Here is a 10,664-nt window from a genome sequence, read left to right on the forward strand (position 1 = left end):
CGTCAGCATGTGAATAACAAGAAGCATGATAGGTCTAAGACTGCTAGTCCTTCTAAGGCTAGAAAGGAGACATTTGTGCCTAAGCTTAAATAGAATTTTGTTAAGGCTGTTTACAAGGTCAAATGTTCAGTCATTGAGAAAGTTGAGGCAATTAATATTAAAAATGTTGTTTTGCCTGACAAAGGACAGTTCTACAAGTATGTCGGGCCTAACCAAGTTTGGGTTCCGAAGAAGGTCTAATCCATTTGTAGTGCAGGGCATTAAACAGGTGTAACCGGTAGTGTGGATTCTTGACAGTGGATCATCAAGATATATGACCGGAGATAGAGCCCTGCTATCAAATGTGGATTGAGAAAGCTGGCCCCCTGGTTACCTTTGGAGATAACATCAAAGGTTTATTTGAGGGATATGGTTGTTTGCAAGCTGGATATGTTATCAGTGAAAATTTTGTATAGTGTGCTAGGTTATTATCAGGAAGCATCATCTAACATATAGCACCAGTGACGAGACTTGAGAATATTATGACATATCAGGCACCTGCTGCACATTACACTTGGAATTGGACTCTAGTAAGATGTGTACAAGTGTACTCCTGGTTGGTGAGTCAAAAGAGGAAGTCAATGCACCACAGTTCATGGACTTTGCAGCTGCAGATCTATTGGACTATGCAATCTCTTCTTCACAATCTCACTTCAGGTTGGTATGAACTAGTGTACTACTCAAGCAATCGTCAAGAACATGGTATGGCACTCTAACTGAAGTTATTGTTTAATATGAACTAGTAGAGTCGTCATATTTTTAACTCTTTTATCATTAGGCACAATCATATTGTTTTATATGTGCAGTGATATATTGTTTATGCAACATAACAATTAGTATCTAAAGTACTTGACAAGTATCGGTCAATGATATATTGTTAACATTATGTTGCAGATATTTGTAAGCTTTTGACATGAATGAGAATTACTTAGACTTTACCCTAAGTGATCAATGTTTTATCAAAAACTCATTCATATTTAAAAAACAAAATCAAACTTCTTTCTACATTAGTGATTTCTTATTTCATGTAAAATCCTTTGAAATCACTATTGTACATCATTACTCTCAAAAGATTAAATGTATAATTTTCATTCATTATAAATCTTAAATACATTTTATCTCTATAGTGCCATATATTATGTGATACAGGTTCAGTCTCCAATGACTTTCTTTCATTGACAGTCATGAGGTTGAAAACCCACAACATCTATCCCAGACTGTAAAGACAAACACAGAAACAGAACCAACCAACACTCTCTTACCACTAAATGTAGTATGAATGAGCGTGAGGGAGATAGTGCCTTAGTGCACCACATAAGGAAGGTTCTGTAGTCAACCCAGTAGCTCTGTCTCCTACATAGATGAGTAGTATTTAAACCGAGACAACTGCTAGCCCCCATACATCTTCTCAAAAAGATGTAATGGCTGAAAAGGCACAAAAACAGTTACTAGATTCATTCTCTCAACAGGGTGCGTCTATTGAATTTTTCCTGTCGGCCAAGGCATCCGATGTAGTGTCACCACTTCAAACATAAACAATTCTTGATGCATAAGGAGAGGTTACACACACAAAGGATGAGTTGACGAAAATAAGAGTTTCGACCATTTTAAGGTCAGATTCGATTGTTCAAGGTTCGTTAATGGACCAATTGCCTTTACAGGTGTTAGGAGAGGATACTGATCCAAAAGCCATATGTCAGTGGTCAGTGTCTACCTCCCCAGGCTTAAATCCCTGGATGCATCTGCGGATAGTGGATCTGACATAGGCGCAGATCGGAAATTTATTGACAATGATTCAGATATTACCTGATGAGTTACAAGGAAATGTCTTCACAGGCATTAGAAAGGAACTTTGATCTTTATGCTAAATTCTTTGGATTATTGTTTACCTTCCCAGAATTCAAATCTGGAACCCTAAAAGGGAAACTAGCAACTTGTAGATTATGAATCAGATTCATCTGACGAGTTTAACAAGGATGGGGATTTGCGAACTCCCATTGCACCACCTGTGACCTCCTTAAGGATGGCTCAGGTAATTTTCCTTGCAGGTACACCTGGATTATGGAGCTATGAGAGAAGAGTGATACACTTGTGAGAATGAGTGTAAACACGAGTGGAGAGAAGAGCGAAACTCATGTGAGGTACACTAAACAGAATCACACACTCACAGTGAGGAAGAAAGAGAAACTACTTGTTATTTCTTTTCCAACCAAGTGAATATGAGAACTCCTTCAGACGACGGCATACATTCCTTCTTTAAGGGGGAGATAAAAGCTTAAGTAATAGTTTGGAGGATTCCTCAACTAAGGGGGAGAAATAGCAGGGAGGAAGAAAAAGATCCTACATGTACACTACACCACACCATTGTTGTTTGTAACTACGGATCCTATTGTACGGGAGAGGTGGTAAACACAAGGTGATTTTCTAGTAAGGGAAGAAGCTGTTTTCAAAAGGGGAGTACCATTGGTTTTTATCTGCGGATCCTATTGTACGGGAGAGGTGGTAAACGAAGGTGATCTTCTTTAATCAGTTGATTCTCATAGGGGGAGAAGCAAGAGAGATATGGGCTTCTCAACAGGAAATGTGGTTGTACAAATGAAGATGGAACTACTTGAAGATATGTTCAGTCTAGAGGACCATCTACTTGGAATCTGGAAAATGTTAAATCTAGTCCAGAACTTTTCTACTATTTACTTTATATTTCTTTTTATATCTTTTTCTTATTTTTTAGTTGAGTTATCCTCTAGGTATTTGTGTGTTATTGTCTAACAAACAAATAGGGGGAGATTGTAAGTCATATGTCATAGCCTATTTATATATTCGAGGATTCAACTCAACTCAAATAAGAATGTAATAAGTAAATAGTGGATCTACCGTCAGAGAGATCTCGCAAAGTAATATCTGTCAAAGGATTCAGAAATAAGGTTCATCTACAGACTTGAGGAATTAATTCACTGGAAGAAGTTCAAGAAATTGATCATGCCTCAGTGATATAAATCAAGATCGTGAATTTAATCAAGTGACAGAGATCTCGTCAGAGTATCATAAATTACAAGGATTTAGTCTGAAGAAAATCAAGAGTATCAAAGTCAAGACATGAAGAAACGTCACGGAAGTTAGTCACTCATGAACCAGACAGTACATCGAGTGTCAACATTGAAGTGGTGGAATTGATTCATAATTGACAGTGATTTTCAGAAGATTTTCAGAAGAATGGTTGCTGCTCAAGGTTAGTATTAATTCTCTATTAATTAATTAAGTCATATAATTTAATTAAGAAAATAAATTATATCTACAAAAGATTAATTTATTTGATTAATTAAATTAATTGATTAATTAATTCAGAATTAATATTAAGGTTTTTCAGAATTTTTAATTGGTTAAAATCTGTTTTAATTCCAAAAAGACAACTGTTTGTATTAGTATGACAATCGGTATGACAATCAATAGTCATACCGAAAGTCATACTAATTCAGTTGATTGTCTTACCAGAATTATTATTAGATTAAAATCACTTATTAATTCAGCAAAAACAATCTGTTTGAACTACTATGACAATCGGTATGACAATTGATTGTCATATCGAAAGTCTTGCTAGTTCATTCTGATTGTCTTGCTAGCTCTAAAGATAGTCCTACCGATTGTCTTACTGAGCCAAAGGATTGTCATGCCAGCTCTATTTTCATTCGGCTGAATTGATTAAAAGAAGCATAAGCATTCATTCACATATCCAACACAGAACACAAAACAAGAACACAGAAAGCAAAAGCAGCCGCCTCTGAAACATTCCATTTTTCATCTGCTTAATTCAAGATCACATTTCTAGTTTGTAAAGTTAAATCCAAACCACTAGAATTATTTATCTTGCTCTTGTGTAACAATCTAGTGGATCAAAATCCCTAGAACTTAATCTCAAATCGCGTTTAGCATTTGATTCTAATTATTGCAAAAATAGAAAAAGTTCATGTCGAATTTATTCTAAATTTGTGATAATTAATTTGAGATTAATTCCTTGTAATCGATACAGTTGTTGTAACACCTTTCAAGTTTAATAATATTTTTATTTAACTTGAATTTTGTTTCACATTTTTTATTCCGCATTTATTCGATTATTCGGTACTGTTTGTATTCAACCCCCCCTTCTACAAACACATTGGGACCTAACAGTTCATTTCTTCTTGACCAAGACTTTCATGAGTACTATGAGAATGCTCATATATTGTTAATTATTATACATATTATTTCGGTGGGCTTGTTGCTCACCCTTGCTTTCTTCTTTCATCACACAACAACAGACAGACAAGATGAACAGGACCAAGCTCCCAATTTGCGAGCGGATAGGAAACGTTCCGCAGTTTCCTATAGGCGTTGATGTCGCTGTAGCTGAGGTAGGAACTACCAATAGGCTAGGCTTTCAACTTTTGATGTACCAGACTTATGTATCTTTATGAATTGTAATAATGGCAAAGAAATGTAAATTTATTCAGAAACCCCTTTAAGGTGTAACGGTTTATAATTGTGGAATAAAATGACTTGTGTTATTTTTGATATTCATCTCTGAGACTATAACTTGTGGTGTGTGTGTGTATATTGTGGGGTCACGGTACTCAGTAGTTGGTTGACTGTTAAGATTAAGTATTGATAAAGGAAATGGAACTCGTGACAACCCGAATCCCCGACCCCGGATTTGGGGGTGTTACAATCATTTTCTTTTTCCAAAGAGTGTAGTTAGCTTTGTCAAAGGTAGGAATTTTGATGCTACTGATCTTCTGTGTATTCATTCTTCCAAGATCTTGAATCTGTTTACTTTCAGATTTTGCTCTGATACCACTTGTTAGGTAATGAATTACACACAGAGGGGGGGCCGAATGTGTTTTTATGTTTTTATGCATTTCTTGAACTGTTTATGGTTGTGAACAAAGTAAATCAAATCTTGTAGTGAAATGTGTTAATGCAGAAATTAAATATGCAATAATAAAGAACATGGATCTTTCAAGACTCACTTAATTTTATATTAAAATTAAGAATGTTTTCCTATAAAATTTCTAGGCTCTTTGTTGATAAAGAGCTTAGCTTCTTTCTTGAGAGTATATAAGAGTTCCTGATCTAAATTGTTATATCTAACAAAGGACCAGTGTTAACTTTATAATTTAGTTAACTGCTGGTTTACACAGTTAATAAGACATGTTATTAACTTTAGTAAATTGTCACTTGTCATTTCCATTTTAGGAAAAGTATATCTTCCATTTCTGTCTTAGCATATCTTTGCATATTGTGTTAACTTTGATCTTCCTTTGTCAGTTAATCTTCACCCTTGATCTTACACACTCTTCAAGCTAATTTTTATAGACTTGTCAATCCAGCTAGTTGGATTGTTTGTTGATTTTTAATCTTGGATATTGAACTGGTCTGCAAATTGTACTTTGAGATTTTACCTCGAGATCTCCAGTTTGTTCTATAGAGAACTTGACATCTCGATAAGTATATTGGCATATCGAGATCTCTAATACTCCATAGTAAATTTGACTTGTAGAGGTCACTGAGTTCTCTATAAGAGAATTTGGCTTGTCGAGATCTCTAGTCTTCATATCTTCACTTTGACTTATCGATTTCTTTGAGTTCTCTAGTAGCTTATTGACTTGTCGATAACTCAGAGTTCTCTATTCAAATTTGACTTGTTGATAACTCAGAGTTCTCTAATGACTTTTGACTTATCGATATCTCTGAGTTCTCTAGTAGAATTTGACTTATCGATAACTCAGAGTTCTCTAATGAATGCTGACTTGTCGATAACTCTGATTTCTCTAGTGAAGAAATGACTTGTCGATATCTCCAATCTTCGTGTCTTCAACTTGGCTTGTCGATATCTCGGAGTTCTCTAGTAGCTTTCTTGAGTTCTCTATAAGTCATTCTGGAGTTCTCGAATGACTTCTCTATAACACTAAATCTGTAACTTGTACAAATCTTGACTTAGAATATTTTTTCCACAACAAATTTATTCAAATCCAAGCTTTTTCATAATTCTTCTGAGGCATGATCTTCTTGATCTTCTTCCAGATAGAATTCTTAGGCTTGATACTGTTTAAAAGAAAAAGACTCCAGTCTGCTCTTTGACATTTTTACAGACTTTAATGTTATAATACAAAATACAAACTAAGATTACAATACAACTTACTTAGGGTTGTCAATTTCACTTAGCCTTGTTAAAGGACAGGCATGTCTTGCACAACAATGATTAACGTAAAAAAATTAACAATTTTTCTAGTTGTGTGCCCATGAGCACATGATAAGCGCGGAAATTTAAAATTTTAGGTCAATTTGATTGTGGAGTTTGTATGAATGTAGGGGGTCCATCACTATTATAAAAAAAGGAACCAATCAAGATGCACTAAACTTATAAATTTTCATGCTTATATGCCCACGAGCACATAATAGAAAATTTATCATCACTATTATTAAAAAGAACCAATCAAGATGCACTAAACTTATAAATTTCTGCGCTTATATGCCCAGGGGCACATAATAGAAAAGCGAATTTTCTACCATGTGCTCATGGGCACACAATAAGCGCATAAATTTATAAGTTTAAGTCATTTTCATTGGTCCCCTCTCTTTAATAGTGGTGGACCCCCTGCATACACAAAAAGAATACACCAATCTAAATGGCCAAAATTTATAAATTTTCACGCTTATTGTGTGCCCATAGGCACATGGTAGAAAAGTAGATAGAAAATTCAATAAACTAAAAGTACATGAGTTGTTTTGTGTACTATACCTTAGGTACTATAATCTTCTATCACTTTAGGTACTATACTTTAAAAACTAACATTTTGTTTACATGAAATCTGAACATTTTTGTGGTTAGTGTACCTTCGTCAAATAAATTTAACACTATTGGTTTCATTGGGGGACAGTTTTGTCATTGGCAATTTACAACGGATCTATTCAACCCCATTTCACATTGTCTTTAGACCCAACCTATAAAACCCCAATTACTTGATTGAGCATCCACCCTATACAAAAATGGCAGAAAATATGGATAACTACGATGATATTCTTGATCTGGAATGTGATTGTAACTGAATGAGCATGGTGAAGACCATTTCGTACGGTGAAAATGCTAGAAGGAGGTTCAGAGAATTTTCCGAAGAAGATTGTAGCTACCACGCGTGGGTAGACCCGCCACTTGGAGCTCGAGATGTAGCAGTGATTGAGGAGCTGCAAGAACGTATTGCTGAGCAGGTGCATAGGTCCGAGAGCAGGATAGACCGGCTAATCAAAAAGCATCAAGCCGAGATGAATAATATGAAGAAAAAACATGATTTCACTGTCATTGCGATGTTTGTATTGTTTTCTCTAATAATGGATATGGTTCTTGGTGTAGTTGGACCGTAAGCCGTCGTTGAGAATGAAGGTTACACTTCTGAATCAGATTAAAGCAATGATTTGAGGTGTTTATAGATGAAGTTGTGCCTTAGTTGCATTGTTTAGTTATATTTCACTGGTGTTGTTGATTAGTCGTAAATCACTAGTTGGTTTCTTTGAACAATATAATGTTGCTTTTATTGATGTAATATCATATTTTGATTAGAAATTATGCTCGGTAACTCTTTCTGTATTCTTAAGTTTTAAGTACTTATAGTGTTGTTTATAATCGTGTTCGATTGTGCATAACTTAAATCATGTACATATTAAAAACAAAGATGAATTGACAAAAACATAAACAATATAAGCAGAAGACTATATGATATTAGGCATTACCCAAATTATGACAATACATTATAACCACCGTACCAAAAGATTAGCATTCTAATGTACCTTCAAAATACAATTGTCACCAATAGAAGTCAATGATGGCCAAAATATATTATTCCACCAAACAACATACATCAAGTGGATAAAAGGTCATACAACCCATCATAATACCAAGTTCAAATAAACTATGATAATAATCAAATATTTAGGACAGGGTGCATGCTTAAATTAGCTTCTATTTGCCTCTTTCTTGCTTCAATATGTGCCCTGGTAGTTTTGGTTCCCTGATCTTGAATATTTTTCTATTGTACCTCTATATTAAGTGGAGTTTTTTGAACCTTTGCCCTTGTAGTCATATTGTGTAACACCCCAACCTGAGTGCCTTCAACAATGGTATTCTCACTCACCCCACTAGCATTACCAGTAGCTGCACCATTTGTTGTCCCACCACTTACATTACCATTAGATGCAACACTTGTTGCCCCACCTCCACCGGTTTGAGTGGAAGCATCCTGACCTTCAGCATTCATTTGTGACTTCTTAGGCTCTTTGTGGAAGCATCCATTCCGACTCTCCTACTATTGGATCAACAATGTTCAAAAAACATTCTAAAAATATATATTTTTGTTATATGACATGTGAATGAAGGGCTCATATAGTTTCTTGCTTCATGGTATGCGTGCACAAGCATGGTACAAGGAATGCCAGATAGTTCCCACTTCTTACAGGCACACATATGAGCCTACAAATCTACTACCATCTCATAACCACCAGCAGACATTGTCACCAAACACCTAACACCTTCATTCCATATTACATGATAACCTTTACTATGATCTATTTCCCTACCATTAAGAACAAATCATATTTATCATTTACTCAAGAAGGTATGAATCTAAAGGTTAACAGTGGGAATGTATTTCACTTACTTATTCAGCCTCCTCATAGCATTAGGACACACTGGATTGAGAGCATAGTTGTTCAATATCTTGTCTCTTCTCTTCTGAATCCTCACCATAACATTAGTGTGAATGGCCTTTAGCATAGAAAAATGAGTAGATCCCTATATTTCCTGATTGTGCTGTTAAAAACCTCACAATGTTTATTAACAAACATGTCACTCCTGCAAAGGTTTCCGAATACACTCCTAGACCACTTACTTCTAGGTTTTTCACTAAACCATTCAAAACACTTACTTGACAACTGTTTGACACAAATTATAATATCGGAGTATATTAATGTGAAATGTAATTGCACTTTAAAAGAAAGAGTATAAAATTTGGCAAACCTTTTTCCACTCTTCCGTATATATATTAAATGTATAGTCAGTGGTGGCCCTAGCATCTAACCACAAATACATCTTCATATCAATGCCTTTATGCTCCTTTCACATGTTCCTATATGGATGCATGACACAGAACCTGTGTTCAGCATTAGGGAATACAACTTTCAAAATATTTATCAGGCCCCGCTAAAGCACCAACCAAGCATTAAATAAAGTGCACCTACTATTATATATAGAAGAATTATTATTTAAAAATTGAGGGAATATTATTCTTTTACCGTTTGTCTGTCACTTATAAAAGTGAATGCACCATCATTCTCTATCCTCATGTCAGCATTGAGGTTCTTTAGAAACCAGTTCCAACTGTCATTATTCTCAGCTTCTACAAATACCCAGACAAGGGGATACATTCCATCATTTGCATCTATTACCACATATGCAAGCAACTGGCCACCATATGGGCCCTTTAGATGACATCGATCAAGTCCAAGCAATGGCATACAACCATTTTTTAATCTCATTTTGAGTGGACCAAGGCACATGTACATTCTTTTAAATCTCTTCCTACCACTTGCTAGTTCTTGATCTTTTGTCATAATTTGAACTGTTGACTAAGGCATCACCTTCAAAATCTGATCTCCATAATCCTATACTCTCCCATACTGATCCACGTGTTTACCATTTATGTTGTCCAAAGCTTTTTTCTTTGCCCTTACAATTACATAGGCACTAACATGACAATACTAGCCATTAACAATATTTTTCAAAAAAGCAGTTAGTGGCCATGTTGGATTCATCTTGATGTCATCTTCATAATGCTCAGCAATCCACCTTGAATTAATTTATTTATGATAAAAAGTAGTTGTGCATGTATGTTTAGGGTTGTAGACCTTGATCTGATAGGTTTCAGTTATGTTCATCTTTGAAGCATAAAGCTTCCACTCACATGGCTTTTCACATATAAACCTAACCCTGATGCCATAGTTTCTACATATCTTAATAGGTCTTCTGTGTATAATTGATTGCTTTCTCACGGCAGCTCTAAAGATTTTAGCAGTTGGAAATAACATACCAAGCTGAAACTGTGGATCCTTCATGTCAGTGATGGGATTGAAGACTGGAAATGTGACTTCTTCTTCATCAGTTGGACTTCTTCTTCATCACTGACATTTCCTCCTTCATCACTGACATTTCCTCCTTCATCAGTTGAAAATATGATTTCCTCTTCATCACTGACATTTCATCCTTCATCTTCAGTACAACTTTTGTTATCTTCCAATATGTCCTTCTCAGGAATTATTTCCTTCTCTACAGACTGCTCAGATATGTCCACTATATCCATTGATTTCTTTTTCCCTTTTTCTTTGGACTTTTCTTGCCTTTTCGTATCCCTCAAATTCTTGTGATTACAAACCTCATTATCAGTAGAATCCATGTTCGAAGCATCATAGTAAAAACTGCAATAACTCAGAACATCTCTATCTTCTACTGGGTTGTAGTCTTCATCAGATTCACCATTACTGAAAAATGCCCCCATTACATTATCTTCAACATATCCTTCATTATTTTCCATCATCTCATCAAT

Source organism: Apium graveolens, chromosome 2 (assembly GCF_009905375.1).
Source record: "Apium graveolens cultivar Ventura chromosome 2, ASM990537v1, whole genome shotgun sequence".
NCBI lineage: Eukaryota > Viridiplantae > Streptophyta > Magnoliopsida > Apiales > Apiaceae > Apium > Apium graveolens.